Here is a 12,559-nt window from a genome sequence, read left to right as displayed (position 1 = left end):
TTTTAGTTTTTTGAGATCCTCAAAGCGAAATATGGGAAGAGGTCACCATAAAGTTATCTGCAGTTTGACAGGCAGTATCTATGTCCACCACTCCATCTGCTGAACCTTCCTAGGAAGCTGGTGTTCATCTTCAGGCTTCAGTTAATGGGTATCTTTTACCAAGAAAGAAACCTGGATCAGTAGCAGTCATGGGGCTGCCAAAAAAAATGGAATTAAAAAATGTTGACAGTTGCTCTAATAACCAACAGCCTGTTTTGAAATATTCTTGACACTTCCTTTTCAAATAAACTTGAGAAGCATTTTTATATGCAAAAGTCTTCAGGAAGTTTTCCTGACCCTGGGAGTTTGAAGACTGTCCTTTGTATGCAGAAAGATGAAGGGTGCTCCTGAGAAAAGAGCCTGTAGAAATTCTCATTTTTAGTACTTTGATTATATCCAAAATAGGCATTTTGCAGGTGAAGGTTTTTTTGTTTTGTTTTCATTGGTTTTGTTGCAGTTTCCTTACAGTTCATCCACACTCCTAAAAGAAATTTGTTGAGACTCAGACAGGAGGAAGTCCTTCTTCATTTCATGTTTGTCAGGGCTACTGGGTAATCTTGGCCCTGGCAGGAGAAATCTTGAATTATGTGGGATTTTTGGTCAGCATCAGGCCTTCCTTTGAGTTTCTGGGCTGCTGTGGATTCAGTGTATCCAATACTCTTTAAGTGGAAGGTTTTGATTTAGTGTTTTCTAACCTGTAACCTGTGCCAACCATACTCAGGTTCCTCCAACTATATCATTCCGGCTTTAGGCTTACAAACCAGACCTGAACACTTGCTGTTAAAGGGATCTTTGTAGGTTGAAAGTCAAGTACTCAGGCTTTTGAAAAGCATCCTAGTTTCATCAGGCCCTGCTCAACCTCCCTATTGTTTTCTCTCACCCACAAGGCTAATCTTGCAGACTGGAGGGAGAGTGCTTTATCAGAAGAGAAGTCGAAGCAGTAATTGGTTGTTAAGCTTTGTGCAGGTGCCTTGCTGGGGAGTACTTACTGGCTACCTAAGTGACTATTAGCTACTTGGGTATCTTTTAAGTTCTGTTTGCTGCCTAGCACAAGGGTCTAAACTCATAATGCTAGCTCAGATGTGGAAAAAAGGGCAGTCCTTACAGGAAGGACAGCAGGTGCAGCCTTCAGTACCTGTCAGCGCAAGGTGTTGAGACCCCGAGGGGAGCGGCGCAGGTCAGAGCCCAGCACAGCTCATCAGTGGGAATGTGCCTAACACGGCACGCTCTGACAACACCCAGCCTTGCTGCCCACCCACTAACCTGCTCCTGCCCACCACTGGCATGGAAGCTCACACTGTGCTCACACAGTAGCCAGGATGCAGAAACACAGCCATCGACACATACTTCACAGCTGGCCGATGTTACTCACAGTTTACAGCAGGCTACAAGGCCACAGGCAACAGCTGTGGAGCTGAGAGGCCTGAACAAGTCGTGTTGTTGGGAAGTTACCATGCCTTGTTGCTGACAGGCTGCACAGACCAACGCTTTGGTGCAGTGGATAACCCAGAGTAACTTGTTTTATCCCCGAGGGTACAGTGCTGGCTGTTCGCCTTCTGTTCACAGATTCCCACAGGTTCAGTCACTGGTGGAGTCTCTTCTCTACCCACACAGGTACGGCGTGGGTGGCAACTTCAAACAGATCCTACTGCAAAGATGACACACTACATGTTTTAGTCACTATCTAGCTCAAAGGATGGGAAAATAACAGCTAGCATACTGAAAAGGAATAGAATAATTTCATATTTTTACAATCTCCTTGTTAGTCATTTCATAACACATTCCCATAAAGTTACATGCCCACATACTACACATTTAGGTTTTTTGACATCTCTAATTGAGGAATCTCTTCTGTCTGCCAAGTATTGCTTTTAATCTGTTTTTACCTACTCCTTTTACCTATTTAAGGACCATTAATTTCTGTAATATTTTTCTGAAAGCCATGAAAGTATAGTTCTCACATCTGAAGTTGCAAAGACAGCTTAATGATAACAAATTATACTTTACCAGATTGCGTGTGGGAAACATTTGGTCTTAATTGAATTACTTGTTTCTTCCAAATCAAGTATCATTTGCTAGTACCTATAATTATATCTAGAGAAACTTACATACATTCTTTACAATTTGTGCATAAATATACTTATGATCAGGTCATTTTCATCATATTTAACAGTGGGCAAAAAACAGTTTCTCTTTTGTGGACTCTGAGACACCCTTGAATTTACACCTTATTTTCTTCTTTCCTATAACTTCAGTCATGGTCATGAACTAAGTGTTGTGCTTTTTCTTCCTCATATAAATATGTAATTGAAATAATTAAATTAGGCAGCAAGTACCTCTTAGTACTTTAGTGGGGGAATGAACTACTTGCTCTCCTGTGATATTTATGGAAGATATTTAAAAATAACATGAAACTGGTGTTAATGACTACCTTACCTACCCAGCCTAGAACATCTTCCTCCACAGGAGCTGGATGTTAACAGCATAGTCACTAGTGGGTTATTTATTTTATTCAGTTTATTAGATATTATTCTCAAAAAAATGTTCACCAGCTTGTTATTTCGTGGTTTCATCTCGTCTATAACAACAAAGAGATAACATTTATGCTTTTAAGTTGTAGTTGCTACATTTAGACTCAGATTTTTGCCATCTTTTTTCCTTCACAGGAAAGGTTTTAACCCAAGATCTACAATCTTGTGTAATAGTGTCAACCTCAAGAAACAGATGCAACAGTTAAGCCACAGTCATAGATGAGGTATGATTATCCTCTACTATTTCGTTGGTTTTGGCCAGGATAGAGTTTGTTTTCTTCATAGTACCTTATAAGCTTCAATAGCTTGTAAGGACTAGGTTCAGCTGCTTCTTTTCATATGTTGTCTTGTAGAGTGTAATCCTCTGCAACAAACCAGAGAACCCCACCAAGGTTATGGAAAGTGCTCGGTTTTAGAGCATTCTCGTAGCAGTTGATGGAGACTTACTGAATCACTTTGTAAGACCATCTCTTCCTGAAATTTGAACTCTTTGTCGGTGTCTTCATTTGTTTCATGATTTGGGAAGCTGTTTTGTGGTGTTGGAGGGAGTTTCCCAATTAAAAATAGTATTAGTTTTTTGAACTTGCAGTCTTTTTCTACTTTTTAGCTGGGCTTCCTGGGCTGTTATCTGGTTCTCATTATTGTGATTAGCCTCTGCAGCAGGCCATCACTACTAATTAGAATTAGCAGAGGAGCTCTCGTATTCTACTTGCATATCCAGTTTCACCCTCTTAGTTATACCTGTAAAAAATGCTGTAGCAGTTCATTCTGTAGCTGAGTAATGATTTGATTGGCATTTGTCACACCTCCCTAAAGTTTCTATATTGTGTTGCACCAATATCTTACACTACCCAGCAGTCTTGGTTCAAGTCAACTTTTCAGTTTGCTAAATGCGAAACTGTAAACTGAACAGCTGAGAAGTAACAGAACTACTGCTATTCCTCGTTGCTTCACTAATCTTATTAATTTTAATGGTACTGGAAAGTCCCACTGGTAAGGGCAACAGTACCTATAAAAATGAAACACACCACTCATATTCCTGCATATTTTGCATATATGCCTGATGGAGAGGCAAAAGGCTGAGCTGGGGAACTGCCAGTGCACTATGTGATCCTGCCTGGCTCCAACCACCTTCATGGGGGTGGGAATGCAGCTCCTGCTTGCTCTGGTGCCACAGGGCCTTTTGACATTGTTGTGAATAAATTGCTGCTATCACTTGATTATAAGTATCATAGTTTAATATTGAGTATACGTTTAATAATCAACTTACAAGTATTTAAATAATAATTAATTACTAATTTATAAATATTGTCTGATTATTAAACACTTAATAATTAGATAACAAGCACAGAAAATATTGTATAACATATAAGCTTGAAGATACTGTCTGGCTGCTTCCTGAAAAAGTGCCTTCTTTTCCAGGGGTGGAGGAGCTGGTTCAGTCTTGGGTTCATCTGTGGTGAGTGAGGATAACTGGGCCAGTGACACTGCCTCCACAAATTGCCAAGCAGGAACCATGGATGTGCTAGGACACATCATTTCTACCCCTGAAAGGAGCTGGGGAGAGACTTGCCCAGGGTTCCCTGAATCTCTGAGGAAGGAGCCAGGCTGCTTGTGCAGAGGACAATGCTGCTGCCTGCTCTGCTCCTGGCCAGGGACGGCCCCACCTGTCCTTAAGCTAATTAAAATTTCTGCTCATAGCAGTGTGGGTTTTGACAAGGTCATAAATCAGTCATTGTCCTAGGAATATGAACTGCCATAATTGTACGTTTTCTAAATATGAACTAATGACTTAATGACTATTCCAGCTGTTGGACACACAATGAATAAAGAGTTGGACACACAAAAACAGTGTGAAAAATGTCTTTTCCCCCAGAGACTCCTTCAGACGCTGAGTTCAGCCTCATTCATGCTGGTGTCTCAGACTTTGGGGACCAACATGACTGAACCCCCGCCTCAGACAGGGGTCTCTGTCACCTGCCCACCTCCTGCCTGCCTGGAACCCAACACCTTCCCTCCCGCTCCTGCCCCCCTCCTCAGAAGCAGATGAGTCAATCTCCGTTTCCAAGCCCAAACACACAGGACTTGGTCTCCACTCCAAACGCCAGCCCACCCCCAGGAACCCTTTTCCCAGCCCCAAACACACAAGCCTTTTTTTTATTTGTTTTAGAGCCCCCAAATCAACCTCCTCAGCCTGTTTTCAAGTCTGGATAACCCAAAACTTTGTCTCTATTTTCAAGCATGGAAAACACAGGACTAAGTCTCTGGGTCTGATGACTCTTGGTCTTGAGGCCCAAGGACACATGTCTTCCTTTGGAGCCCTAAACCCATGATTTGCCCTCCTTTCCTACAGTCAGATGAGCTGGGGTTTTGCAGCCCCAAAACAGCCCCTGCTGAGTCCATGCTTGGAAAACAGGATTTAAAAGAGGTGTCAGTGCCCTGGGCTGGACCAGCTAGTCTGGTTCCAGCCAGGTTGTTGCCTCCCCCATTCCAAGGGCTGCTCAGCTCAGTGGGTGCCACATAATGCCTTCGTATCTGGGAAGTGATGTTTCTGAGAGAAAAAATGGAGTAAAAGCAACCATAATGATCCATTTCCACATCGAGGGCAGACCAGAAGTTTTCCTCAGGGGCAAATATACTGACAGCAGCACTGGATCAGGCACTGAAGTTGTCAGAGCTGCTTGGGGAGCACATAGACATGATGAGAACTGCAATTTCACTGGAGAGCACAGGGCTGGGTGCTCACAAGTGAAAAATATTGAGCAAAGAGAAAGATCAAAACAAAGAGAAGCCCAGAGATCTCCCTAACATCATGTTCTCTTTTTCTATAGTCAGGTTTGTGCACTTGAGGGTGGATGTATGGAGGACACACACATTGTTATCTGCTTCTTTCAGTGTGCCTGAAGGACAGACACAAAGCCTCCTGCACTGCTTAGCTGGATCAAGTGCCAGGAAAAAAGGGAAGTCCCATGCACAGAAGCCAAGCCCCAGCCCCAGCCAGTGGTAAAGGAGGAATCCAGAGGTGAACAAAGGCCAGAGCCCTTCCAAACTGGCAGACTATCACCCAGCCTAGCATTACAGCTGATAAAACTTAGTCTGGGCAGACTCCTTTCCCTGGAGTTGTCTGGGGGACTGCAGGGTTTCTGCAGCCACCAGCCTCTGCTCCCAGCTGCTGCCTCTCTCTTGCTTGCACGCATTTCTTGAGGAGAGAGATAGTTCTTTTGCAACACCGCAGTGTCACATCTGCCACCCTGCTGTGCTAGTGCTGTTACTTTGTAGACTGAATGGACATGGATTTAAACAAAACCCTTCCAATCACAATCAAAACGTTCCGTTTTCATCCCTCCTCCCCAGTTCGGGGCAGTGACTAATTCTCTTGACTTTGGAAGATCTCCTCACTGACTGTTGCGTTTTGGGAAGCGAAGATGTCTTGGGAGCTGGCTGTCTCTCCCAGAACTGTTCAAGCAATATGTGAAAAGATACTCCAAAAAAGCCAGGGATTTTTGTCCAAACATGCTCTGATTTCACTGTTTCTCCCAGAGAGACCACCTGCTCTCAGGCAGCAAAGGGCAGCAGCCTTGCAGGGCTCTTGCAAGCCCTTAGACCCCTTAATTGTCCTGAGCTGGGTCCACCCACTGCTATTTAAGCTCCAGCTGAGGAGCACAATCTGCTCTTGCTTCTCCTGCTTGGCTGCTTAGGGACCTGGGCTTCATCTTCGAGGCTGATGTATGTATGGGGTCTGCTTTTGGTTTGTTTCCAATCATGAGATTGTTTGGGGCTGGCCTGTAGCTTAGGTTCAGGTGTAAGCGCTGTAGGGTGCTGTTGTCGGGTTGCAGCCACGCAAGGTTCTGTGATGCTTCCTGCACCCGAAAACTTCTGATGGATTGAGGTTTGAAGGAGATGGGCATGCTGTAGATAACTGCAGGTCAAGTCTCTGCTTCCCTAACAGCTGTGAAGTGTTCAATGCCAACAGTTTCTTAGCTCTTGGGCTTGGCTCAAGATGTCATTTGGGTGTGCAAATAACCCAAATATGCAAATATAATGCAAATAATATTTGCAATCTCACGGGTGCAGGCAAGGGCTTGGGTGTGCTGCACCCTGGAGAGCATGGATGGCTGTCCTGGGCTCTGTGAGAGTCAGCCTGGGATGTCTCAACTGTGAGAGATTCAGTCCTAGTCTGTACCAGGCCTTAAAGGCTCTTTCCTTGAGTTAAGCAGCTAGTTTCAGAAGCCGAGCTGTGCAGTATGGACTTGTGAGCCTGAGGTGTTTTTGGGTTAACATATACCTGTCTGTGTATCTTGACTGTACGTGTCCCATACAGCAATCCACATAAGGCTCTGAAATTGGGTGCTCCATCATCTCCATGCACTCTCAGGGCAGCACTGATATTCATGAGCTCACTCAGTGTTGTTAGGGCACAAGTTTTGCAAATAAGAAAACATGAGGGGAAAGGCATCTAAATCCTTTAGCTGCATGAGATATGAAGCCTCTGTACTCACAGCAAAGGGAATGTGTCTTCTGTCATCCTTTAAGTGGCCAAACCAACAGTCCTGTTGTGTATTTGATGAACTGGAGAAAGACTTAGGTTTATTCTTCTTCCTCTGGTTTCTACACCTCTCCAGATGGTGAAGACTTCCTTCCACCAAGAACAGGTCACAGACTTCATGACCACTGCCCCTCATAACGTTGTGTGCTGGACCAACAGGTGTATGAGAACAGGATGATCACCTTTCTGGTGGAATGCAGAAGTGAAATACTGCAGGAGGTAAGAGGCCCTTTTATTGCTAATGTGGGATAGCCTGGCCACTGTTGTCACAGTGTTTGCCTTGTCAACTTGTGGGCAATATTCTTTGGTGAAACTGTTCCTCTGACCTCAGGTGTGTTAAACTGGCAAGGTAATGTAAATTAGCCTTAATTTGTCCTTTCCAGTGGCCCAGGAGTCAAATTCTCCTTTTGGGAATTTCTGCAATTTCTAGCATGGAAAGTCTTCTTATGGGAGCAGCTGGGATTTTTGGTGGCTTTGACCAAGTTTGAAAAGGTCTGTGTGGCACAACCAGCAAACCTCATCTCAGTGTGTGGTACTTCAATTCGTCAGCTGGGAAAAAGGGCTTTTTATGAGCATGCAGTGCTCACTTCTGTGCCTGATCTTTCTCTGTCCCATAGAATGTTATGTGAGGAGAAGGTAAAAGTACAGATCTCAAAAAATGTCCTGTGTGACCTGTATTTCCCTGTCCCTTTGCCGAGGCTGTGGAATATCATAGCTGCTGAAGCTTTGGGGCAGTCAAACTTTGGAAGGTGCAACCTGTCTGCTGACCAAAAGCTGTATTATTTATTCCACAATTAAAACAGGACATGTGTTTCAGATGACACAAACAGGGAGCTTTTGACAGCAGCAAAGCTTGATTCAGAAAAGACAATCCCTTCATTTTACAAATGGCTGTCCTAACTTTCACTGGAGGATTTAATATCAAGCAAAGGCTCCTGCAAAACCTTTAAGGTGGCCTATAATGAACACCAAAATTGTAGTTCTATTGTTGAAAATAACTTCATCGGTTAACAGGTCTATTTTTTGCTTGACTTCCCAACTGCCACTTTGTTCTTAAAACCTGAATGGAAGTCCTCCTTCCAAGAAGAGATCTTAGAGACCAAAAGGTGCATTTATGTATTTATGAAGGTAGTGCTTAGCATGAGCTATGTTTTCAGAGTTTTGAAACAAGAGTGAGAAGTACACTGTCTTACTTGCTGTGCATTAATCTTGCAGTCTTAAAATCCAAAACAAGTTGGGATTTTGAAGCTGTTGCATAACTGGAAGGGACCATGGTTGGAAGAATCAACTGATGTGTATGACAATCTGGCAGGAGACCTCTTGCTCTAAGCCAGGCCGGTTTCCTGCCTGCATTGCTGAGAGCTGTTGTGTGAAGTTTCATGGGTTGCTTGTGCTGACAGCTGAGCTTGATCCCAGGATGTGCTGTTGCCAAAGTCTGTGGAGACACTGGCTGCACTGTCCCTCCTGTGAGTGAGAAACAGTGTCATGCTAAAGATCTGAACAGACATGGACAGTGAGGTGGTAAAGGAACAGCTGTTGAGGCTAAAGGAAGAAATGTTATTACTGATGCTTTTTAGCATTAATAATACCCCAATCCAGTTATGTCTCATACATACCTGGAAGTAAGGTGCCAAATGCCCACATTATCCTGGAGTGAGGGAGGCATCAAGGGTGTAGGTTTGGAAGAGTTGAACAGGCATTTGCTTTATGTTATGCTGTTCACTGGTTCCTGGCTGTCTGGCCTGCCTGCAGAATACTTTCTTGTCTGCAAAAATGCAATATTAAACTCTGAGTGGACAACTGAGTGTAATTTATAGTGTTTTCACATCCCTTTAGTTTTAGGTTCGCATAAAATGTCTTGTTTATTTTCCTGATTATTCATTTCAACTGTACATATGATTAAAAATAATGGATGTTATTAATTTTTATCATTAGTACTATCATTACGCCTACTCATATCCTTTGATATTATTGCAAAAATTATCTTTAATAGTTTTAATAGGAGCTATTCCCCAGGCTAATGAGGATATAAATCAAAGTATTAAACAGGGTAGAAAGTAAAGTTTTGGACTCTATTCTGAAATTGAACCCCCTCTGTGCAGTGGTTGCCTTCAGCTTTTGCTGAGAAGAATATTTATATATGTCTCTTCCATGTACTTGCATGAGATGGGGCTCAAATTCAGCTGACATCAATTAGTCAGTCTGTGGCAGCAGGGAGAAATATTCAAAGGCAGGAGAAGGAGCAGCAAGGATGTTGCTGCACTCTGTTCTTGCAGAGGTCAGGAGGTCTTATGCCACTGCCTGTAACAAGGCAGGGCACACTGAGTACTCCAGGGAACCCCACCTGAAGGATTTCAGCAAGTACAGGGTGAGAACCAAGTAGATACCCGTCATTAAAATCCATAGGAGCATGCCATAGAATTCTCTGTTTAATTACTGGGATTCCATCTGTTAAAGATGAGACACGGCAAAAAGGAATAAATAATCTCTCTGGTAGTCTTCCAAAGGATGTCTTCTAAACATGGGAAACCATCTCTGCCCTCTTATTGTCCTCTGTTGCTTTGCTGTTTGTAGCAGAGTGCAGCCTAGCAAGGATGTGGTGCTGGCAAGGGATCAGAAAGTCAGACTGGCTTCCTGTGCTTTTTTTGTTTTATTGGGTGTTTCATCCATTAATTTTTGCAAGGCTTTTTTTTTTTTTTTTTTTTTCAGTAAATATTGAACTAAAGTTCACTTTGTACAGCACAACACTCTTGCCAATATGAGCAAAAGCAGTATAGCAGATAATACTTTGGCATGTTCTCTGTGTTTCTAAAATTTTCTCTTAAGACTTGAGTTCCCTGCTTTAAGAGGATTGCAGACTATTTGCTACGGAGCCTGCTAATAAAAGGTTTTCAGATATCTGGTTTAAACTAATTCTTGGTAGTCTTGTCACAATTTTGGGGTCCAAGGGCATTTCTGCACTTCATGGGGGAATCTGTTAATGCATTGAATGAAGCTGCTAGAAAGCAAAAGCCAAAAAGTGCAAAGAAAACAGAGTTGTGCCACCCAGCCTATTGCTGGCTGAACACAGAGCAATTGTGGGCTTTAGGGACTTCGATACAATTCTGCTGGTGGCATCTCTGAGGTGCTGGTTTTCTCCTCCATTCTGTGGTGAACCCCTTCCCCAGGAAGACAGCAGTGATGAGAGGAGTGAAAGGTTGTAGAAGGGTAAAAATTTGTATGACCCTTGCCCTAAATAATTGCTAGGTAGAAGACGGCAGCTAACTGGACTTCAGTCTGATTCAGAACACATCCTCATAGTTTCTTGCTCCTAGACTTTGAGGACAATTTGTTCCTCAGCAATTTAGGTACCAGTCTTTAGATAGATAACAGAAAACAGCCTAAGACTGGTGAACTGGAGCTGGATCCCATCTAGAATGGCTACCCAGCAGTGCTGGGAGGCAAGAGGCTGTTTCAGGAAGGTAGACCAGAGCTGTGACTTGGCTAGGGTCGTGTTGCAAGCCTGCAGCAGTCATTTTGAACCTGGGTCCGTGGTGTCCTGAGGCAGAATGGGAAGTGCCCCTTGGTCCCTTCAGTCTGCCACTCCTTGTATTGCTCCATGATAAGTGCTCCCCTTTGCATTGGGATAAGGCACTTGGGAGAGAAATTCTTTCAGATTTGCTTGGCTTCAGTAATGGGCTCTAATCAAAGCAGGCTTAAAAAACTTATTTTTAATGTTACACAGCACTTCTGTGTTGTTGGTGGCACTTTTTTTTGCGAGAGGAGATGAAAACTATAGAAGGAAATGGGGGGAATTACAGATGCATTTTCACTTTGCCCTTAGTAAATGAGGTCTTCAGTGTCAGTCATCTTTCAAACTGCTTGATTGTATATAATCGTGTGTGTCTGCCTGGGAGCATCTCCTTTTGAATAGCAACAGCTCCCTCTGTCTGCTTCGAGTAAACCGTGGGCTCTTGCACTTCAACAGATGATGCCATTTTCTTGTTCCCCACCCAGAGAAATTCCTGCTCTCTAGGTATGATCGCAGCTTAAGTAGATTAAATTTGAGGACGTTTTAGACTTTCTCTGTATATTTTTAGGAGCGGCTGTAAACTTTTTGCTGTTATTTCCCCTACCAGTTTATGAACGGAATAACTGTTAAAAAGACCCAAAAATGGGGTAGGGGGTGCAGCAGCTGCATTAGTGGGAGAGATCATTTTCTGTTGAAAGTGAGCTTTGAACAACCTGTGAATTACTGTCACATTGAACACGTCTCTGGCGATTTGAAAGTTTTATACCCTCTTCCAAAGTGCTGCTATTGTCTGTGTAACAAACGTGAACTGAACTGTTCTGTTAAAAGTAAGTCATGCACACTTAAGGACATAATAGTAGTTCAATGTTAACAATGCTGCTACATTCATCTCAGCAAACTGTTACTGTAGTACAACTGAAGCTCCAGCAAACCATTTGCCTTGTGATGAAGAGCCAGCATGCGATTAAAGGCATGCTATTAACATTTCCTAGCTCTCTTCTCGCTCTAACATTTGTCCTGTGTGAGGTTTTTTGATCACAATCTCAGCAGCAGACTTTGCCGCACGTAGCACTTGAAGGTTTCACAAAGCTGCCTATAAAGGATACATCATATCTCACCTGATATTTGCTGCAATAGGTAGAGGAGAAACAATAACCTGGCTGAACTTTGTTTTGGATTAAAATATTTTGCCCAAGAGCTTCCTTTCACTGTTAGTTTTATTTCAATATATGAAAATAGGGCTCCAGCTTTAAAGTACAACACATATGATGACTCAATGCAGCTCTGCTGCTAAGAAGGTGTTCATGATGTTTTAGGCGGAGGAGTTTGTTCGGATGAAAAGCCAAAAATTCTTATTTTCCACCACAGGAAATTTCCTGCACCGAGTTTGTGGGAGGTATAGTACAGCCAGAATGCTCTGGATTTAGGTGGCACATAGAGGCCCTTTAGGCTGGATGTGGTTCCTGTGACGTTTTGCTGGAATATTTCTGAATAAGTCTTTCAGTTCTAGAGTTTTAATCTTTGAGAAATTGTCCTCTTAACATTGAATTCTCAACTGGATGGAGGAACACATTTTTCTTTGAGGTTGCTGTTGCCTTCTTACTGAATTGCAATGAGGCACTTTCAAGACTGGTCCCCAAGAACCCAGATTTAAAAAAAAACCAAGAAAACAAAAAAAAACCCACAATCAAAAAAGCAACCAGACCAAAACAATCATTAAAAAAAGTAATCAAGCCAACACCAGTTTGCTGCCACTCCTGAATTCTGCTTTTGGAGTGAATTACCAAGGTTGTCTTGGCATGTGTATGCATGGTCAGAGGCATAAGAAAATTGGCAATGAATATGGAGTTGTGTTTCGTGGCATGGCTCAGAAAAGTCTGTATGCCTATACTTAAGAAAAACCTTGTATAAGAAAAGCCATTTGTAGCGTCC

The 12,559-nt window shown here is 42.9% G+C and overlaps 1 long non-coding RNA gene across 1 annotated transcript in view; it reads left to right on the top strand.

Moving 5' to 3' along the window:
• The window catches only part of LOC116444339, a 399,973-nt gene that overhangs the window by 315,941 nt on the left and 71,473 nt on the right, over nucleotides 1–12,559 (top strand). The window contains exons 15-17 of the long non-coding RNA XR_004240279.1: nucleotides 2,706–2,794; nucleotides 3,993–4,029; nucleotides 7,193–7,335. This is a non-coding gene — a long non-coding RNA (uncharacterized LOC116444339). The remainder of the gene's footprint in view (nucleotides 1–2,705; nucleotides 2,795–3,992; nucleotides 4,030–7,192; nucleotides 7,336–12,559) is intronic.

This window comes from Corvus moneduloides, chromosome 5, assembly GCF_009650955.1.
Source record: "Corvus moneduloides isolate bCorMon1 chromosome 5, bCorMon1.pri, whole genome shotgun sequence".
Taxonomy (NCBI): domain Eukaryota; kingdom Metazoa; phylum Chordata; class Aves; order Passeriformes; family Corvidae; genus Corvus; species Corvus moneduloides.
Note: the sequence above shows the minus strand (reverse complement) of the source record. Positions and strands in the feature narration are given on the sequence as shown.